The sequence below is a fragment of the Lissotriton vulgaris genome, chromosome 10, assembly GCF_964263255.1.
Source record: "Lissotriton vulgaris chromosome 10, aLisVul1.2, whole genome shotgun sequence".
Classification (NCBI taxonomy): Eukaryota; Metazoa; Chordata; class Amphibia; order Caudata; family Salamandridae; genus Lissotriton; species Lissotriton vulgaris.
This window is the reverse complement of record NC_141698.1, coordinates 591,378,935-591,402,329: the sequence shown is the minus strand read 5'-3', so window position 1 is coordinate 591,402,329 and position 23,395 is coordinate 591,378,935. Positions and strand designations below refer to the sequence as shown.

General features: G+C 44.7%; 1 protein-coding gene across 1 annotated transcript in view; it reads left to right on the top strand.

Annotated features, from left to right (window-relative positions):
• Positions 1–23,395, top strand: part of XYLT1 (xylosyltransferase 1) — a 661,442-nt gene that overhangs the window by 187,036 nt on the left and 451,011 nt on the right. The window lies entirely within an intron of this gene.

The window sequence follows — 23,395 nt, the reverse complement described above, 5'->3', positions numbered from 1 at the left end:
CCAGTAAATAAAACAAACATTGAGGAAAGCAAATAACATGCATTGGTCGCGTGCGCGCCTCGCGCTCAAAGTAAAAAAATAAACAAGCTACGAGATGCGCTCTGTGGTAGGAGAGAGGCATTGAAGCGAGGAGCGCACGCTTGGCCGAGTGAGAGGCAAGCCATATGGCGCCTCTGCTCATGCCTGTGCACGTGAATGCATGCAGAATGCCAGCCAAAAGCCTGCGGTAGCGCTTTTAAAAGCCTGTTTACTAAATGAGACCGAAAAAATCGTTGTGGGAGAGCGTGTGCTGCCTGCGAAAGCAGGCAGGGTAAAGACATTTCACAAAACAGTGCTATGAGGCTGTATTTACAAAGTACAGAGGAACAATACATGTAACAGGGTGCGTCCTCATAGGAGGTTACAAGAAGAGAAAAGGCGGTACTAAGGAGGAACTACTAAGACTATTGACCAATGAACAGCCACCATTTACAAAGGACAGTGACAGGGGCCAATGTAAAAGATAGGCGGGGAGGTGGGCGGAGCTTCAATTCCATACCTGAATTCAGCCTGTTTCGAAGAGACAGCACAAGCTCTGCCTAGACGAGACCTAAAAGTACTGGAATTTAGGGGTTTTTCCCTACTGTATTAGAGCAGGAAGGCAAGGAAGTGCAAAAGCAAAAATCATTTATCTCTCACTATCGCACTTTTACTAGCAGAAATGTGTCCAGTTCAGTAGTGTCCTTATACAAAAAAATTGGAATTCAACCATGTATCTTGTATGTCATAATGAAGGCCACATAAATTTACTTTCTGAAACTCTGGTTTGGGTCACTCAGTTTTGGTGTAGCTGGGCCGAGGTAGGAAAGGAAGGAATGCATTGTCTGCAATTCTAGGCATTGCACATTGGTTTATTTTTTTACAGGTCTGGCAGCTGCTGTCTTGTTTTTGTGAATTCAAGAAGCATTCTAAAAATAAATAAATATCTTTGTTAGTGTTAACTTCGAATCAAATGGAATTTAGTCATTGCTCTGAGGCTACATAATGTGCCTTCATCAAGCACACATTCACCCAAGTCTCTATTGTTGCCGAATTGAGTGGCACTCATGTTATCCACCTCAGAAGAATGAAAGGCTGAATGGACCTGCCAGGACTCAAACTTGTGACAATGAGGTTCAAGACAATTCACTTCAGGGATTTCAGCCACCGACCGGGCTATGGATTAAGTAGGAATTACTGTATAGGATTTCAGTGTTGTAAAGCCCTGTGGACGGGCCGGTTAATTAGTCTTTGAATGCCCTTATTAAGTGCTTAGAACTTGTGTATGCTAGCCAAGCACACAATTTTGACCTTTTCATCCAATAATCGCATCAGGTACAAATCCGAGGGTTAATGCTTGACTAGGTTTGAGCCAAAATGATCTCTGGGAAGTTAGCACTGTGAGGACTTTCAGACGGGCAGGGTCATGTTTTCCTGGAAAGACTGTTAAGAGATGGGATTCGTGCATACAACACCACAGTTACCATTGTATTAGATTCTGTTTAAATGACCAGTTGGGTGGGAATTCTGACGTTCTGTATTACAAGTTTGTACTTTAATGAGCATTCATGACTGGAGCCAGTAAAAGGATGCTGTAGTGAGTGGCTAGCTTACAGTTTTTATTTATTTATTTTTTAAATTAGGGAGTTTTATATAGCACAAACTTGACCCGAAGGTATCGGGTATCAGAGCGCAGTACACGAGCACCAGTTGTGTTACATGAGGACACATTCATTTTTGTTAGGCACGGGGAGATTACGTGATTTGCCCAGAATCAGAGGATGTTGCGCGTCCTTACTGAGACTCAAACCCGGTTCCCTAGATTTGAGGTCGATTGCCTTAGCCTTTAGGCCAAGTCCTCTTCTCAACTGTTGATTTGTAATAGGCGATAACAACAATGATGTGCAAGCTATTAACCAACGGACGCATTTTTAGAGCTTGTTGTCACTTAGGCAAGAGTTTTATACGGTTCTATGAAAAAATTGTAACAAAAATATACCATATCATGTTAGCACAGTCAAACATTTCATAAGAGGCCCATCATGTGCTGGATGAAGCTATTTAATTTCTATTTGCTGCCTTTTCCATTTATTTTTGTATTGCTGCCCTTCAAATGCAATGACTTTTAAAATGTGCATAATTTATTTACCAACTCGAACATCAGAACAGTGAAGAACTTTCTTAGATTTCGATCAGACTTCAAAAGTAGGGACTCGGAGCTGGACTCTAGACCAAAGGCACGAGACTCACAGAAGAGAATGATTCATACATTAGCTCAGCAGTTGCTACAAAAAAAGGAGGCCCGAAAGCACAGTGCTGCATAGGTAATGAGAGTGTATTTATGTCATCTTACCCCCAAGCCATTGGCATTACTGTTAATGTCAGACTCGCTCAGCTCTTTACTATTCCATTCAACCGCCCAGCTCGGGTTTCCACTTCTATTTGTCATCTGGTTTTCTGCATGAGTCTATTTAGTTCTTTTACATTTCCTTCAAGTCGGAATGTAGAAAGACAGTTTAAAACACACCACATGATGCTGGTCTTTGCAGGTCTATCTCCAACCAGGTCAAGAGGTTTTAGAGCTGAGGATCAATTCTGTACAACAAGATGTCTCCCTCTGTGCCGGTTATTTCATCAGGACATCAGCAGGTTACTAACACTCCACAGTTTTGCTGCCATCAAAGGTGATTGAAAAGTCAGCCGCTGGTACCAAGAACTCCACCTAATAAGCTATATTTGAGAGGGAGACAACCAGCTCACAAAGACGCCTATCAAACGCCCTCTGACTTCTTATAGTCCCTCTTGTGTGGCACTGGCCAATGAACTGAGTAGAGGGCCTTTAACATGCAGTAAAGCCCTCTGCAGCTTGCTGTAATGCCATATTGTGCCCATCACTTTACATCTGTCTGGAGAGCAACCCCAAACAAAGGAAGACAATTTTGTTCCATTGACATAATAACCATTGAGGGAAAACTCTTTACAGACCTATATTCAGTTTCACGATAACTCCTCCGTTAAAGTTTGCTGGTTGGACAAAGGCATCCTACAGTATTTAGCCAAATCTATCCTATATTAAACAATAAATATCACATTAAAAAGAAATACACCTACAGTTTGAAAGAATATGGAGGTTTTCTCATCCTCACCAGGCTTCAGCACATGAAAACTTTTGAAGATGTTTTTGTAGATCTTGGCACAAAGGACAACCTTATAATGGTATTTCTGCCACTGTATGGCACTGCACCCTTTCAAGAAAAAGATCAGGATAGTTCATAGCCCTAAAGACGCATCTGTATAAATGCAATATTTTAATCCATTGATTAACTTGTTCTTATTGGTGGTGTGCTGTTGATGTGCACCGAGTCTTCCTAGCTTCAATAATAACTACATTTTGCTCATGAAGGCCTCACTCTGAAAGCCACTGGAATCTCAAGCTTGCTAAAATTATCGTCCAGCCCAGAGTCCACCTCTTGACTCGATCCACTGATTTGATCGCCTTGCTGGACATAACGTCATGCTTCTTTCAGACCCGTTCTGCCACTGTTACAAATCGTAACCCAAAAATGTCACCACCTACCACTTAGATGCAACTCACCTCTAAAACCAGTGGAAAAATGCAGTGAGGGAGTGGGCCCCAGGTCAGGCTCCTCCATGCACTGGTTTATTTGTGTTTTTCACGGTTTATCACTGAGTGAAGGGGCTATCTATCAAGGCCATGCATGGTATTTCATGAACAGCTGCATTGTCTCACTTGTGTTCCCACTATGTTTTGGTGATGGGATATCAAGTAGTCATTTTGTTAAAATTGATTTGCAACATGATTTTGTGTAACTGACAGGCAGTGTATGCCCATTGATGTATTTAGTTTGCTGACATGACAGCATTTTAATTGCTTATGTCTGGCTGTTTTGCTTTGGAAGGGTGTTTTGTTTGGATGCCGTAGCCTGCTATGGTTGCAGTGCTATGCCTTGCTTGTTTTACTTTGCTTTAAGATATAACATGCTGTTGAATGTATGGTTTTCTTGTTTACTTAAATATGTAGATACCCATATGCTTTCTTAAAGATGTAACTCTGGTCTTTTGACATTGCAAGACACTATTGGCTTTTCTAATGCTTTTTTCACATTGCCACCAGGAAAGGTCTGGAAGGAATAGAACATTAGTACTAAGGTAGTATCTCAAATCATTAAATACAAGTTCAGAATAAAATACAGTCTGGACTTTTTTGGCCTAAAATGCAATTAAAATAGCAGTCTAAATAGGGTTATTTGTCACCCTTCTCTAAACCTGTCCAGCAGTCCAGTGGTGTAACGACACTTTAGGGGCCACCATGCAAAGTACATGGCACCCCCACTCTCACAGGACCCAATCAGGAGCTCTCAGGCCTGGAGCCCACCGCCCACGCATAGTGCCAGAGGGGGCCCACTGGAGCCCATCCCACCCCCACACCACGGATGCTGCGGGGGCTAATTTCACGCCACTGCAGCAGTTTCTCTTCAGCCCTCTAGTTGAAGCTCTTCTCTTGCAGCACCTAATTCTAGGACTCACCCTGTAACAGCACTCCTTCCTTCTGCTCAAAACTCTCTTAACGCTTTAAGTACCACAGACAATGAACTCATTTTCCAGTGAATGGCTTGACCTTTGAAGATTGCTTATTACATATTAAACAACGCTCGAGGCACCTCTGTAACTGTAATTTACATGCAGTCGTTTTCTAAAATATTAATTTCTTTTGCTTTCCTTTATGTTATTTGCATGTTTAGTCTAATTATTTTTTTAAGATCATAGTTAGAAATATTTTATTAAGAAAAATGTATGCTATTGCATATGTTAGTTTAGGTGCAATTTACTTTGTCCTGAATTACTAATGTATATGGCTTAAGAGAAAAATAAATAAAGAAACGATATTCTGCAAAACATAACAACCTATTTGCAGCGTTTGGTAAATTTGGGAGGGAAATGTAGGTGATTGCAGTATTTCATACTATTTAAAGACTGCAGCAGTTAGCGCTTATTTGATTAACAAACATAAGTGCAGGGTAAACGTTTTCTTAAGATCAGGGGTCTCTGAATACACCTGAACCTAGTTTTGATCCCACCTCTTGCCTCTTTCTTTCATCCCCTTACCTTTTATGTTTCTTTATCTCACTTTTGCAGGTTTCTTTTTACCTCTGCTTTCTCCGTTTGTCACCGTTCCCTCTCTTTCTCTCCCTCCTCCTTTCTGTCTCTCCTGCTTTTCTATCACTCCCTCCTCTGGATGAAAGTCTGATGATGATAAATAAATAAGTCCTGGTCCCAGAAACTGAGTGTTGCTGCCCACCACTGCACAAATTAAGCACTGATTAACACCGTAAAAAAGTTAACTAAACCCAACATAAAACAACACTTAAGCATTTTTCGAGTGGAGGAAATGCCTGAATCCAGCAGTGCTGTTTTGTTGTTCTAGTTACTTTACCTGCTTTGTAATGAAAAGTGACTGTTCTTTAACACACTGGAAAATCGTGCTTGATTGTCCCAGTTTAATAGCTGCGGGGGGGAAATTAAGATTGCACTTCCCACACATTAATGATGAGGTTCCCCTGGCTTCTGCAATGACATAATTCAACTTTAAATGATGCAGATGCAGCGTTTAGTGAATTTGTTAACTGTGCATGTACATAAATGAAGGGAATGGTGTGATCTTTTCATATTTATAGAGATATTAGCTGTAATTAAGCCTTCTTGTTGTGGAATTAGAGGACAATTGATAACAGTCATTAGCAATGCTGACTCTAAATATACACTGCTTTGCAAGGGAAAATGCCCTGCAGGAAAGATTAGAGCAAACACCAATATATATCAGCTGGGTCACACAGAAGCCATCACATTGAAGGGGAACAAAGCTTCCCCCAATCTACACACATTGCAACATCCATGTTTGAATAACCTTCAAAAGGGCAACTCTGTTCTAAGCAAGTTACACAATCTTATTGTATGCAATACGCATCTGGGTCGGAAAATGCCATGACTTTATAAAGTACCTGGAATATACAGATTTATTAGCACGGGATATAAACCAGTCACTGTTATTGTTTCCATTCAGGTCTCTTACAGTTGATCATGATAGATAATTTGTTTTCCAGGGATCGATTTAGGCATCAGGGAAGTGACTTCCATAAAACACCAATATATGTTGTGTTGGCTTTTCTGATATGTGTGTCTGAAAAGCAGGCTTCTCCTGGGAGATCCTTCATCCACATCCACCCAGTACGGTGGTAATGGGGAAGAACATCTCCGTTACCATAAAGGCAGACCTATGCTACTCCAATGTATGAACGAGTTGAAGTTGCACCTCTTTAACCCCTTCACTGCGGTGGCTATTCCGCCACAGTGCTAAGGGGGCGGGGCGGAAATGCGGCGGACGCATGCTGGTGACGGAACCGCTCCATCACCAACGTCTGTTGCGCTGTGCTTATGACGGAGCCTTTCCGTCATGGCCCCGCTCGCTCAATAGAACGCTCAGCGTGGCGCGGAATCCGCGCCGCGCAGGAGCGTCGGGCGGGCCATGACAGAACCGCTCCGTCATCAGCACAGCGCCACCGCGGCTGATGACGGAGCGGTTCCGTCATCAGCAGGGGAGGGGTTAAAGAACACTGCATCACAATTCAGTAACAATCCAATAACTGCTACATCTCCTATTGCTCGTCGACTGTATGCTTGCCTTGGAACTTGTACAGCCCTCTGCTGCCATTTTGGATAGGTCTCTGCTATACTAATACAGCATACATATATATGCCCATTGGGACCAAACAATTCCTCCTTAAAGCACAGAATTTGTTATTCTTATTTGAAACAAAATCTGGACTTTCTGTGATCCCACTGGAATGTGCAGGGTAATTTATGATAAATTAGTTGAATGAATAAAGGTGATGTTATTTGAACGTCATGGCAGAGAAAGGGAGTCAAGGAAATGTTGGTAAACGCTAAGATCGAAAACACTAGACAATTTTAAACATATAAGATGTGCACCATCTGACTTAAGGGAGGAAACTATTTTCTTTGGTAGCCATTGCTTTTGGAGCATTTGCAAAAGACTTGTGCTTGAATATAAGTATCTGCCTCCACAAAATCTATTTCTGACATTAGGCACTTCATCCTGGCAGGTACAGTGGTTTAAGAGTGGTCATGACTTGTGGTATATAGTACCCTGGTTCAGCCAAGGCATGTGCCTTCTGGTGCAGTACGTGCATCTAAATCCACTGTGTTATCTATTAATGACATGTTGCTTTGCAATGTTGTTCATCAAATGCAGTTCCATGACTCCACAATAGCATCTAGATATGATCTGTGGTACTGTACCCTAGTAGAACCAGTCCTTGTCCCTGACTCCACACTAAAATCTAATAATGCCCTTTGTAAATATGGTAATTAGACAGAAGATATGTTTGGAGCATCAAATGCTTACAAAAGATGACATTGTGACATCTAGTAATTGGGATCCATCATATTACACCAGTTTATATTTCTGACTGCACAGGCATTTCTAAAAATGCTTTGTTTATCTGCATCTTGTTGCTGTTGGCTGCACAGTCACTGCGACTCAATAAGCAAAAGAGAGATCTCGAGTCAAAGACATTGGTCTCCAATACTTCCGGCTTATGCTTTTGTGGGAAAGTAATTTCCATGTTTCTGAACTACCAGGGAATCGTATGCTGTGTCAGCAATTTCTTCACTCTAGATGTGCCAAGAAGTTCAGGTGACTTGCACGCCGGGTGAAGTGCACTATAATATTATCACATTTATTGTATTTAATTGGAGTATTTGCTCATTGAACATCCTAAGATTGTTTGCTTTAGCACTCAGTCTACAATACTGCGGGATTTACATACAGCATTGTTTGCAAATTTGTGCTTGGTAATTGGTTCAGAATCATTCCTTATGCTATAATTTATTATGGAAATCTTTGAATCACTCAAGACCTTCAAAATTCAAAATGTTTTGAAATAAAAGATCTGCAATCAGACTTTGAACTGTGTATACCAATGCCTAATTTTAGTTGTGAAGGACATAGTCACATTAAGTCATATTGAGTGAATAAGACTTTTTGCAAGTGTTAGACTGAGTCAAGGAAATGATCCTGGTGAGGTGATGAACCAAGTATAAACACTGTGGCACCAGATAAAAGAACATAAATGAATGGCTATATAGCATAAAAATGTAAGTCCCCAAAGTACTCAAGATAGAGGCTTGAGTGCATTGACTGGATTCATTATTATGAGATGTATGTGCAGTATTGTTCTAAGAATCTGTGGTAGATCAGTGATTCCACTGAAATTCTGCAAGGACAATATTCCATTCTCATTATATTTAATAAAACAATATAATCGTTGATAGGAATTGTAATAAATGTCATGTGGGATGGGAATAAGTGTGTTACCATGTTTATTGTCTATTTTTTAATGTGGATTTATGAAATGTGAATTCAGAGTTATTTTAATAAAAAACTGAATTCTGTTATATTGAACAAAAATAAACACTAATATCATTTTTGAAATATAAAATCACAGAAGTGTTAGTTGTAATCAACAATATACAAAGCTAAAGTAAAAAGAAAGAATTCTCTTCTAGAAGGCTCTTTCGCCACATAAGATTTTATGTCGGAATGGAACTATTTGCTGTTCAGAAGGGATTATATACAGTAAATTACGTACAGCTGGCAAGGTGATAGGACAAAATGACAAGTGAACTGATTTTCTGCCATCAGAATTCTTTCCGCTGGCAGCCCACTATACCAACCTACAGACATTTCTCTGCTAATTTAAGAAGGCGACTCCCCATGTGAAGGGAACTCTGTGAATCTCTCCCTCCCTTGGGTAGATGTGATCCCTGATGACTACTCCACGGGCGAGTGAGTCTTTTTAAAACCCATTTATGCCACTATCACACAATACCCACATTAGACCACCATAGGATTAGACCAATTATGGCTGGCCTATGACAAGTATTAGGTGCTAACAAAACGCTATGAGTTAAGTGCTTGTTTTTCATAGCCTACAATCAAAAGCCTTATAATTCCATACAACTTTCCTGAACTTTAGTGTAATTCCACATACACTCCAAAATGCACAGTTTGCTGAGCACAGAAAATCAATAGATACTGGTATTTAAGGAAAATATAAATGTTGCCCACTGAAAGTTGATACTTTCATTAATGAATATATGGCTCGGGAGAAATAGCTGTTTTCCTGGCCTAATGTCGTCTAATTTCACCTTAAATGTGCTCCGCGAATTTTCCCAAATTATGCCATTGAACAGCATGGCAAAATGTTGAGGTAGTGTCATCACAGGCATAACGAGAACGGCCAGAATACTATCAGCTGTTCGCAACAGGTGTTTTAGGGACTATTTTTTCATGTGAAAATATAGCGCTAAAGGCCGGTTTTGCATTTCACATAATTTCTGGCGTTTTTTGTTAAATTTCGCGTGTTTACGCAAATGCAAATTTTACAAATTTCGCCCTGAAAATATCTACTTCTTACCGTCTGTCCAATCCACATTTCTTCTAGTGCTAATAGGTTGGAGTCTTCTATTAAAATGCACTCGCTTCTGAGCGGAACAATATTTTTCAAACACTTCAAAATATCTCGACTGCATGCAGAGGTGAGCCCTGTGGCACTGGGCGTGCTTGAGTGCGATGCTCTGACTGTCGAGAAACTCCTTGGGAGGCGTGGTGGAAGATTAGTTTAATCACGTCTCCTTGGTGGCCTGCAGTTATGTACTTGGACGTAATCTTTTTTTTCAAGCCGGGAATACATTTGTTAATTAGCGTACACTTATTCACAAACAGCAAGGTTAAAAGTCGTTCAATAATCATTCTCCCTTCATCACTTGAAAGCGATTGCCTACAATAAATGTTTCCCTGAAAGGAGCAAGTGTTCGGTGCCTGGTCCTAATACTTGCAAGATGACCTATAGCGCTGACCGACATGCTGCGTCTAAGTGCTTCGAAACCCGTGTGCTGCTTCAAAGTGCTTTAATAAATGTATGCGCCTTTGTGGAAATTATTGGCATTGAGTTTCTTGACATCAGAAGGAGGGTAAAAAGAGTTAAATCCGTTGTGATTGGAAGTTATGAATTGCAGGTGAACTCTGAATCTCAACAGCAGGTGCTCAAGCCACTGAGTTTTCTTCCTTGCTGCACTGCCCTGTGCTAAGTGGACAGAGTGCGAACTATATTAATAACAATATTATGTAAGCTTTCTTTTCCTTTAAACAAAAAAAATATATATATAACACATTTTCTTGATCAAGGGGTGGTTAGTTAAGATTCCTCGAATAACCAACAACTATAGAAATGCTCACTTGTTTGATTATCTGTGTGTACAAATATCCCATGGTCCCTAAATAGCCCTTGTTGACCGGAAGTAGGCCCTAACATACAAACTCGTTTCGTATATGTCTCTCTGCAGACATTTAAAATGCATTCCTTCAGAAAATAAATGTGACATTGTTGAGTCACCAGTGTCAGTTTAACCTGTGTTATAAAACGCAGCCTTGCTTTTTAAAGTCTCGTGAATTAGATGAGTCTGCCTTCCCCTGAAGGAGCGCCCCCTCAGATTGCATTTATTTGCTGTGAAAGTGCCCGATAAGAATATGTGTGAAGGAGACGTTAAACCGGCGGGCTAATAAAGAGCAAGTGCTGGCAGGATGACAGGCCGCGAGGCTGCCAGGAAGTGGCGCAGTTTCCGATGAAGGAGCCCCGCAGTTTGTTTCATGGAGGAGGCTTTGTTATCGGAAGTGCAGATCGCTGGTTTTAGCGAGTTCAGAGCTGCGAGGCGATGCCCGCCACGAGAGCTGGCGTGGGCCTGTTCGTTTCCTTTGTGGGGGAAGGCGCTCCCGTGCTCGGGCTGGCATGGCTGCTGCGCCGCACCGCCATTCTAGCTGTGAGCAAACGCGTCTCCGCCATCATGCTTATGCGACAGAGGGGGAGAGGGTTTGAGACACAGGCGGAGACGGACGGCGAGCGAGAGGCGAAATGAAAGAGCAGTAGTGGCTACAAAGGCACAGTGGAAACAGTTGTCGGTGGCAAAACCTGCCCTTATCCATTTACCTGTAATAAGAAGCACTTTGGGATGATCACAGCAGCCGTTACACGCAGGGCCGTTTCTAGGTGTTTTGCCGCCCTAGGCGAGAACTACAAAAATGCCGCCCCCTCCCTTTACCACCTCCCCCCAAAAACGTGTTGGAATTATGAAGGTTCAACTAGTGTTCTACCTAAAAGTATTTAACAGATAACCATTACACACGAGAATATGTTGTTAATTGGATATCTTCTCAGGCACTACAGTGTTCAATTCCTCACACATTCACAAAATATAACATAACAAGTCAATGTGTTCAAGAATTATTTGTATCATTTACCCCACTGTCAAAGATTTTGAAAACAATATTTCTGACGTCCTGTATGTGAGCAGATGAGTTAATGAATGAGAGGATAGGTTAGTGGGTGAGTGAGTATGAATTTCTTTCTGATAATCTCTATTAACCTTAGTCGTCCTTGCCCCAGTTATTACTAGAGAGGTGAGTCCCAAATCGAGACGGGAAAATCCAGAAGCATGTTGAAAATATAAACCAGTTCCACCTTTCTCAGCGCCATAAATAGGTAGCCATTCACAGCATTTTCCTGACATACCTAACTCTAATGAAGGCCAGGCAAGCCAAGTGGAGGACAGGAGTGATGTTATGATTAGGATGAGGACACGTAGGTTTAAGGATGAAGATGATTACCAGAACACACAACCTCTACATCATTCACACCCATCCAATCTTCACTAATGAAAAATACTAATATCCCATTGTAGACTTTAGAAAAAACACATGCAAAGCAACCAATCCTGCAAGTAACAAAGCAGAGAAATCCACAAAACACACAGTCACCACTGCCAAAATACAGAAAACAATGCTGCCTAAACAGTAGGCAGGTGTACAAGCAGCCCTTGAATGTCAGCTGCCATGCACACGCATGACAAAGGGCATGATTCTGCAAGGCAGCCAATACTGTTACAGCACCATGAGGAGCTCCAAGAAGCATGTGGAGGCACAGGACTCACTGGAGTGTACAGAGTTGGGACTGGCCACAGAAGTAGAACCGCCACATTGGAAACATCCCAAAAACAATGACAGACTGGTACAACTTCCCCAGCTCCTGGCAAGGCAAGGCTCCTATCAACATTCCTCCGCTCTCAGCTCCTAAAGGCTGCGAACACACGCCCATCTGTCCACCTCCAGGGAACCAATGGTCTCATTAATATTGATCCGAGCTGTTATATATTTCCTATAGGTGTCCTAATATAGGCATAATTGTAACTTGCCCTAATATAGACCTAATTCACGTTGCCCTTATGTAGGCATGATTCAAGCTATCCTAATATAGGTATGAATCATGCAACCCTAATATAGGCATGCTCCTTCGCCTACACTAGCCCACAACACTACGCAATAACGTGCTCTTAGAAGTTAACCTTATCTAGCTTCAGCCCTGGATACAGAAGGAGGGGTTTTCCCTAACACACGTCTTTCAGTGTACATCTCCAACAGGGCTCATAAATTATGCATGAACCATTATCTACGCACAAGGTCCATCTCTTATGTCTTCCTCTGTCCGACAAAATGTCAGCACTAAACACACATAGTAACAGTGGACACTCTTGGGAATATAAATATACCACATCTTGCCCAAGTAAGTTAGAGGAAATCGTGACTTCCTTGCTGACACACTGACCAGAGACACTGTCATTCCTGCATTCAGAAGCTCCAGCTAGCAGTGGTCTAAACATCCCATGTGGGGTGTCCAACTCGAGACCAGGACAGGGTTCTACATTCTCTCATTCTAAAGGTAACAGGGTTGACTAGAACCTAGAAGAACTTTTGGCGAAATACCATCACAACACCTACATAACTGTTAGGTACATTTTAGGTACATATAGTAAGGGGACACATCCTAAGAGTACACATATTTATCATGTGTTTGATATCTATGTATGTATTCAAGATTATTGCACCATGATAGAGCTTTACTATTTCTTCATTCTTGTAGTGCTGCTAATCATATTTCTCTGTTACTGTTTAATGGTTGTTACAGCGCATATCATTTACACTAGAAGAACACCTGTGCAATAAATACTTATTGTAACACGCCCAACTGTTTCTTCTGTGTAACTCTCTGAGAAGCAAATAAGTGAGCACGAGTGGCTAAGCGAAAAGTAGTACATTGTTTCCACGATCCTGAGGGATCAGGGTTGTTCATGTTCGATAGCTGTTGGAAGGAGTTTCTAGTGGCACTGTGAGCTAGCTGGTAAAAGGTAAACAGGTTAGCATACCCAATAGGGGTGTACAGAATCAGTCTGACACCAAACCTATAGTGTATGTTAACCAAACGCGCAGAACCTATATAGGGATATAGGAACTACGTGACAGAGCTTGTTGAGAAGCTCATAGTTTATAAAATCCCCATCTCAGACAAGCAGGGCAAAAAAACAAGAGGATGCTGGTAATGCCTGTAAATGTATGTCTGTTGGATGGGTGCACCTTGCTTTTTCACCATGCTTCTAGATTTTCCAGCCTCAAGGTGGGATTCACCTCATTAGTAATGAATGAGATGAGGGCTAGGGTCATAAAGATAACACGTTAGTTCAGTTCCATTACCCCACTATACAGATACATTCACCGCCTCCCAGCTGCTCCTCCCTCGCCCCTCCCCCCCACTCTCCATTTATGGCAGAGTGCCCGCGTACGCGCAGCGCTGACGCGCAGCGAGCGCGCCGATTGCGCGCCAAAGGCGTGCCAAAGGTAAGCCCGTCTGTGCCCGTCCGTGCCTGGACCGCGCCCAGTGCCAGGACCCCTGCCCCCCACCGATGCAAGACGACCCGACAGACCTACGACGCCGCTGCCCTCAACGCACTCAATGCCGGCCGGAACCCCACCTGCAGCCAGGCCGCCCCGAAACGCATTCACGGACCCTTCACCTGCAGAACCTGCAAGTTCACCTGCCTCCGAACCTGCACCGCGCCCGCCAAGCCAAGCTCCAGCAGCAACCTCAAGTGCATCCTGCTCAACACCCGCTCCGTCCACAGACACGCCGTGGAACTCTGGAACCTCCTCGACACAACATCACCAGACATCGCCTTCCTCACGGAAACCTGGATGAACGCCTCCTCAGCCCCCGACATCGCCATCGCCATCCCGGACGGGTACAAGATAATCAGGAGGGACCGCGTCAACCAGACCGGAGGAGGCATCGCCATCGTCCACAAGAACACCATCCGCATCATGACCGACTCCAACGACACCTTCGCCACCACCGAGCACCTCCACTTCCAGATTCACACCGACCCAAAGACGACCCTCAGAGGCACCCTCATCTACAGACCCCCGGGACCACGCACACAATTCAGCGAAGACATCACGGACTTCATCAGCCCACACGCCCTCCCCTCGGCCGACTACATCCTCCTAGGGGACCTCAACTTCCACCTGGAGAACAACAAGGACCGCAACACCGTCGCCCTGCTGGACAACCTCGCCAACCTCGGATTTAAGCAACTGGTCAACACCCCCAACCACTATGCCGGCCACACCCTTGATCCCGGTTCTCATCCAGCAAGCACATCACCTTCAGCCACTCCACCGGACTCCACTGGACCGACCACAGCTGCGTCCACTTCAGCTTCAGAAAAACCACAACCCACCACCACCCGCAACAGGTTCCTCACAGGAGCTGGAGCAAGATCACCACCGACCAGCTCACCACCTCCCTCAGCCAGAACCCACCTGCCAGCACAACGGACCCCAACGAAGCAGCCCGCAACTTCACGCAGTGGCTGACCGCCTGCGCCGACGACCTCGCACCACTAAAGAACCCTCCCAGCAGACCCAGAAACAAGAAGGCCCCCTGGTTCACCGATGAACTCAAGGACTCCAAGAAGACCTGCCGCACTCTCGAGAAAGCCTGGCTCCTCGACCAGACCACTGACAACATGACCGCCCTCAAACTCGCCACCCGCAAGCACCACCAGCTCATCCGCACCACCAAGAAGAAATCACTGACTGGACAACATCGCCCACGACAGCAAGGAACTCTTCAGCATTGTCAAGGAGTTCTCCAACCCCAGCACTGGCAACAACGACATCACTCCTTCACAAGACCTCTGCGACTCGCTCGCCTCGTTCTTCCACCGCAAGATTGCCGACATCCACAACAGTTTCGGTGCACCATCCACGCACCCAACCATCGAACCAACGCACCCCACCGCCACCCTCCGCACCTGGACCACGGTGACCACCGAAGACACAGCCTGCACGATGAACACCATCCACTCCGGATCTCCAACCGACCCCTGCCCCCACCACGTCTTCAACAAGGCCGACTCCACCATCGCACACCACTCCGGGACGTCATCAACACCTCCTTCAACACCGCCACCTTCCCGGAGAGCTGGAAGCATGCCGAGCTCAGCGCCCTACTGAAGAAACCAACAGCGGACCCCACCAACCTCAAAAACTTCCTCACTTTTCCTGCCAAAGTCATCAGGAAGATCGTCAACAGACAGCTTGCCGCCTTCCTCGAGACGAACGGATCCCTCGACCCCTCGCAGTCCGGTTTCAGAGCCAACCACAGCACCGAGACTGCCCTCATCGCAGCCACCGACGACATCCGAGCCCTGCTCGACAACGGGGAAACAGCGGCACTCATCCTCCTGGACCTCTCTGCAGCATTCAACACTGTCTGCCACCGCACCCTAGTCCAACGCCTCAGCAACACCGGCATCCAAGAGAAGGCACTGGATTGGATCATCTCGTTCCTCGCCGGAAGAACACAGAGAGTCCGCCTCCCCGTTTCGATCCGAGGCCACCGAAGTCATCTGCGGCGTCCCGCAAGGATCATCACTCAGCCCCACCCTCTTCAACGTCTACATGAGACCTCTTGCTGCCATCGCACGCCAACACAACCTCAACATCATCTCCTACGCCGACGACACCCAGCTGATCCTCTCCCTCACCAGAGACCCCGACACCGCCAGAACCAGCCTACACGAAGGGATGAAAGACGTCGCCGAGTGGATGAAGAACAGCCGCCTGAAACTGAACTCAGACAAGATGGAAGTCCTCATCCTGGGACCATCACCCTCCGCCTGGGACGACTCATGTTGGCCGCCAGCCCTGGGCATCGCTCCCAAGCCAACAGACCACGCACGCAACCTGGGCTTCATTCTGGACTCCTCCCTCTCGATGACCAGACAAGTCAACGCCGTCTCCTCATCATGCTTTCACACCCTTAGCATGCTTCGCAAGATCTTCCGATGGATCCCGACCGAAACCAGGAAGACGGTCACCCAGGCCCTAGTCACCAGCCGACTGGACTACGGAAACACCCTCTACGCCGGAACCACAGCCAAGCTACAGAAAAGACTCCAACGCATCCAGAACACCTCCACCCGACTCATCCTGGACATCCCCCGACGCAGCCACATCTCGGGGCACCTGAGGGACCTGCACTGGCTCCCCGTCAACAAGAGGATCACGTTCAGGCTCCTCACCCACGCACACTAGTCTCTCCACGACCTGGGCCCCAAGTACCTCAACGACCGCCTGACCTTCTACACGCCCACCCGCCAGCTACGGTCTACTAGACTCACCCTCGCCGCCGTACCGCGCATCCGAAGAGCCACCGCCGGAGGCAGATCCTTCTCCTACCTGGCGGCCAAGACATGGAACTCCCTCCCCATCCACCTTCGGCTGACCCAGGACCACCTCGCCTTCAGGAGACAACTCAAGACCTGGCTGTTCGAGCAGTAGCGGACCCCTTCCCCCAAACGCCTTGAGACCCTTCCGGGTGAGTAGTGCGCTATACAAGTGTTATGATTGATTGATTGATTGATTGATTGAAGAAGTACAAGATACGTATTTTAGGGAACACATACCAAACACAGATGTCAAGTGGCCTGAGGTGAAAGAGAAGCGTTGTTGAAAGCATTTCATATGAGAGAAAGAATGAAGCTAGTAAAAACGCTGTCTCCAAACTTGTAGCAGAGTTCCCTATCTGCGTCACTCTAAAGGCACCCATTGGATCATCCCCTACCTTTATTAGATTGTGACTAGGAAGGGTATTTAATTCAACAAGGCACTTTGAAAGCGTGGTGGGGCAAGGCAAGCGGGAGACTGAGAGCTTAAAGCAACTGTGAGAAGAGCACACTTTCATCAAAACCTATAAACACAGTAATACATGTTGACACAAGGGTAATTGATGTCATTACGTGTGAGCCTCCCGCATGCAATTAGATATACATTTAGTGCCATGAGGTAGGATCCAATGTAAAGCACAGTTAACGCTGATAAACACTGCTATAAGGAAATGATAGCATACTTGAAAGGAAAACGCTGTTTTATAAAGGCACCAAGTCGTCCTTTTTTCTGCGCCATACTGCAGTTTCATTGTTTCTACTACAGCAATGTGTTGAGAAGTGGCCTGTCAGGAAGACAAAAGTGCACTTGATGGCGCACTGTACTTTCCTATTGACTGATGTTTCAGCTGCCTGTTTTTCATTGCTCCGAGGGTCGGGATTAGTCTAAACTATGCTGCACTGTAATTGGTTATTTCAATCTACTTTCATTGTGTAGTTCGTCTGTATTTCCCGAAACTTAAGAGCAACAGAATTATTTTAAGCCTTCATTCAACCCATTCAAGATTAACCTTATGCTCACCTTTTACAGTTTTCTGACTCATTATTTTGCCGCCCTCCCCCGTTTGCCGCCCTAGGCAGCCGCCTAGTCTTGCCTAATGGTAGAAACGGCCCTGGTTACACGTCAATTGCCTCCTGCGATACCAGCCACGTTCCACCGGCTTTTCATGTTTTAGTTCTTGCACATATTTGTGTGAGGGCATGGAGGGGCGTAGCCTGTTCACTATGTTTGGTGGTGGTGGTGGTGGTGGTGGTGGGGGGGGGGGGGGGGGGGGGGGGGGGAGGTAGGGTTGGAGGGGAAGATAAGCTTTAGAGTTTCCCAGCTATCAAGCTGGGTCATCTTGTTAAAACGCATTATTTAGCGAGGTGTAACATCTCACCCACTCCCCCCCACCAGCTAAGCCCCTGAGGGCACGTGCTTTTATCCAAGATTGTGTTTAAATAGTCATGTTTATTATATCAAGATTTTCTAAAAAATATACTTTGATATAAACATATCTGTATTATTATTTATTGGCAATGTCGGCTGACGCGTTATTTTGGGAATTAGGGGCATATTAGCAACAAATAGCGATAATTATTGCTAAATGAGCTTAGCAATGATTTTTTTACCGCCGCGCATCGCCAGATTTTATCGCAGAGATAACGTGCAATTAGCAACGTTTATCTCAAATGCGATAAAATATCCGGCAATAGCGGCTCAATGCGTGAATGCGATATTCAGGCATCATCGCCAATAGGGTCTTAACCTGAATATCCACCTCCCATTGGATATACAGGTTAACCACATGGCTGCTGCAGGGATTTTTGCCCTGTGCTGCAGATTCTGCATTCCCATTGTTCATGACGAGCTCAGCTCGTCAACAGCACAGCTCCACTGTGCCTCATGACGAGCTGAGCTCGTCATGAGCATGGAAAGGGTTAAGAAGTGGTCTGAGCAGGCGTTAGGTTTTGGCGATATTCGCGCTTTGCGCACATTTTTTATCGCTTCGCCTGCGTTGATAATAGGTGATAGCGATGTTAGCGACTGGTTTCAGTCGCTAACAGGTTGGGTACGCCCACTTTGCATGTCATTAGCGATAAATATCGCTGACATGCAAAGCGGGCTCCAAACCGGCCGCTATCGCCTATAAGCTGTCACTAACTGCTGTTAGCGACAGCTTGCTAATGGGGCGATAAAATTATCGCCGCTTTAGCGAGAAAAAGTCCAGTTAAGTGGCGATAAAACCCTTTTTAATATGACCCTCGGTGACCACCTGTCCACAATTTACACAAACAGTCAGTTTTTTACCTTACCGAGCGTGGTTTCTTTTTGTCGCTATGAAGTCATTATGCATGTAAAGGGAGACCCAGCGCTCAGAAGGAAGGTTGCAAGGCCTAAGAAAAAGGGCATTGCTCTAAATCAGGGATACTCAAAGAACGGCCTGGGGGCTGCTTGCAGCCCTCTTGACCTTTACATGTGGCCCCTGATTTTTGGGGAGTTAGAAAGAGGTAAGAAGGAAAAGGAAGAAAGATCAAGGAAGAGGAAAATAGGAAAAAAGTGACAAGGGTAGAAAGCAGGGATGACAAAGAAGGTGCATGAAGTTTATAAACAGACAGGATGTGCAGGCAGGTGGAAGAAAGAGGTATGTCATGGAATTCAAATTAGCAAGGATTGGCAATCAGCTATCCCAGCATTCAGCAACTCTGAAGGAATGTTTACAAATTAAGCACTAAAGCATTAATCTGGAATTCACTTTACTGACAGGTAAATTTGGCAGAGAGCCATTGTATCCAGCGGGAAGGAATGTTTTGTAGGATAGGAGATAGCCTATCAGAAAAGCCACAGGATGATAATTTGCGCCGCATTTAAGAAGTCTCTTTTTTTTACTCAAACTTCCAGAAGATGCACCTCACACACTTTGTCCTTCAGAACTCTTATATTTAGTGCAGTGAAAAAAGGAGAAGCTTGATGCTCCTTGCCCCTCAAACATGAGCCCCATTACACTGCTCCCAACCCCCACAATGGATGTGGAGTCATATGTGGATAAACACCGCAATCTCTTTTGTAAACTAGTGGAGCATGGATGACTTCCAAGCTGTTTTTTTTTACTTGATCTTGGTTTGGAACTGGTTGTCGTCAGTTCTTGATGACCTTTGCCTAGCAGCAGATGCCCATAGTTTCAAATGCCCTGATGTTGCTCGATCTGTTATGACATTTGACCCTGTCAATCGCCTACTTTAGTTGAAAATAAATAATGGAGTAATTGGTAGTACAGTTCCTAATTGGGTTGACTCTTTCATGAGTGTTCTCAACGAGTCTTTCTCAGCGCCTCTGCGTCCAAGTCTTCTGATGCACCTGTTTGGGTCCACAGGGTTCTGGTTTCTCCCTGCACTTATGTAACCTGCTTGTCACTGCAGTGGCATTCCTCGTCCACTCCCATTGGCTCCCAGCTGTACACTGTTGCTAATTATATTAGTCTTTTGTTTAGGCTGAGTGGTCACTTGCTTGGTGACTCCGCCTTTCAGACATCTCCTGGGGTAGATGGAAAAACACACTGACTCAAAGTTAATGCCAAGAAAACTGAGACATTGTTGACCAGATGAAACTCAGAGCATTAAAACATCTCCTTCTGATCAATGGACTTGGACCATGTCTTGTACCTTTGACTGTTTCTGATGGCCAGATAGAGGCCTAAATCTCTGCTGTGGTATCTTTTTGCACTTTTAAAGTGAGAGTTAATCCTACAAACCCGCTGTTTTACAGTAAGAAGGCCACTACTCTGTTATTGCTGTCCTCATAGGATCCCTTTTAGAGTACTGTAATAGACTCTGCTTAGGCACAAATTGTGACTTGATCCATTGATGGCAAGTGATCCAGAATCAAGCTGCTCATCTGGATACCCTGTCTTCCTCGCTGTTTCTGAGCATCTCCAATCCTTCATCTCCACTGGCTGCTGGTTCCGTTAAGAATTCTTTTAAAAGTGGAATGCATTGTTCATAGTTGCATCTTACAAGTTATGGCTTTATTTCTGTTTCTAAAAAGTTGCTCCCTGAGGTCCTGTGCTGACTCGCTTGGGGTTCCCTTGTTGTTTTAAACACACTTTATTTCTGTCACATCATTTGATTCTTCATATTCGCTTTAGAACCCTACCAATCAGCTTCTACTAGTGAAGCCTCATTATCGCGAGACCTGAGCTGGATGTCCTGTTTCTTCTTGTGTGACTCTTGCTTATTGAAACTCTCTACTCTAGACCCTCAGGAAAACCCTTTCACTCGTTGTGTTTGGAAGAAAAAGATCTTTTTGTTTAGTCAATGCCTTAGCCTTAATTCTTCTGCTGATCGGCTACATTTTCAGCAGCAAGTGGCCTATGGGCGATAGGATAGAACAGTTCGAACGTTCGTACTAATATAACTAACAGCAATGTGGACAGGGTCTTATCACCAAGATGAAACACCATCACATGGCATGTTTGTTGAGTGGCAATACAGGAAGTTGGCTCAGTGGATGGAATATCTGGCATGTCATGCTGTCTTTGTAGAAGATATGTGTCAAGAAAGCACTTCTGGTGAGTTTTACTCTGGCAAAATAACACGTGAAAAGCAGTGGATGCCCCACACAGACTGCAGCCGTTTTTCTGGTGCAGTAAACAGTATTATCCATGTGCTGGTGTGAAGTCTGCTTCACCATCACAACTTTGTCCATGCCTTGGTTTAATGTGATGGAGAGCTTTTGATGAATGCAATCTGACCTGCTGGTGGAGAGAAGTCTTTTAAAAATGAAACAAAAGCCTACTACCTAGTCTTTTCCATTTCTTTCAAAGAGGTGTTGATTATTAGTTGATGGGCATGAAATGCAGCATGGGGTTAAAAAGCGCAAGGTCTAATAATGCTGATATTAGAGGACTATGGATTGGTCATATATCAGGGATCTCCGACGTTGTTCCAAGAGGACTGGATGAATTTCAGATTTCCATGTTGACGACTAACTATGTAAAAAGTTCCCCTTACGTTCATTCTATGTGCGTTTGTCTTCTGTGGGTAGTCTGAAAATCAGATACAAATCTGACCCACCTGGACTTATTTTAGCCTCTCCTTGTCTAAAGCTTGTGCTTTTTTGTGGTTGGCTTCGACATCCTTTCACATTCCTTACAACTTGGATCAAATCTTATCAAGCATTCATTCACTTGAAGATTTCCTAACACAGGGGCCGATTAGGATTGCGGTAATTCCGCATCCTCCGGGCCAGCGGAAGCCACCGCCGGCCCGGAGGATGCGGAATCACAGCAGCAGGGCCTCCAAAGACCCCCGCCAGGTTAGGATGGCTGGGAGGTCATCTTTCCCGTCCACCGCTTTTCCGCCGTGGTCGCCTTCCGACCGTGGCGGAAAAGCTCTAATATGGTGGTGGTGTCTATCAGACACCGCCAGCCATATTAGGATGGGGCAGGAAACATGCTTTTCCACGGCGGCTTTTCCGCCATGGAAAAGCATGTGGTCTGTTCAGTTTGGGGGGCCCGTTGCGGGCCCCCAGGGTGTCAGGGGGTGGGGGTGCACAGGGGGGGTACCTATGGTACCCCCCTGCATTTACATGAACAAAGCGGCAGGCACCACGCGGTGCCTGCCGCTTTGTGCATGTAAATGCAATACATGCATTTTTAACCTTGCGGCGGGTGCTGCTTCAAGCAGCACCCGCCGCAAGGTTAAAGATACAGGATGTGACCGCCAGGGTGGAGGAGACAGGAACATCAACAAACTTAGGGGATGTGTCCTCTGATCCTTTCCAGAAAAATATTAATTTTTATTAGATCTAAAGCAAACTTCTAAAATAGAAAATAATCTGAAGAGAATAATATTTGCTTTATTGTACTCCATAAGAATTACTAAAAGTTTTCTCATGGCAATCCCCCTCCCACAGTTCCCCAAAGTGACTTGTACCTGGCCATTAAGACATTTTGAGCACTATGAGTGGGATCCTGGCAATCGTCTTAGAAATGAGGAATTACTCAATGAGTCAGATACACCATGCCAAGTAATCTGGTAAATTCTCGGTTCTTCCTGGTACTTCAGTTGGAGACATGAGCTTCTTTCAGCCGATGACATCAAAGGGTGAATCACAGTATTAGCACAGATCTCATAAATCTGGTAGGGCCAGTAACTCCTGTTACCAGCATCAGCAAAATTGCCGGAGGCTCATAATGAGACCTGTAACATTGTCTCCGTCTTGCAGGTTGCATGATCTGTCTTCGACAGTCAAGGTGATCAGACAGCTACAACGTAAAGCGATTTACCTTGTGTTAATGAGTGATTTTGCTTTTCTTGATGGCTCAATTGACAACATTGTCAGAGAAAAGGAAATGCGACAATATATACCTTCTCGACCTGTGAAGGAGCATGAAAGTACTGTAAACATAATGAAAATCGTGTTATTTATCATCCTTTGTTTGTGAAGCTCCATTTTGCAGTCAAAATGATGGCGTTTATTAATAAATGACCTGTAAAGATCCCATTCCCACTCAATAGATAATATTTGATAATTTGGTTTATACAATTGTAATGAAAAAAATATTTTTGATGAACTTGCCACACTATGCAGTGAATTACTGTATAATCATTACATCATTTGGCAGTATGAAGATCAGCCTAGGTATCACATCCTCATAATTTGCACAGCATATGTCAGAGT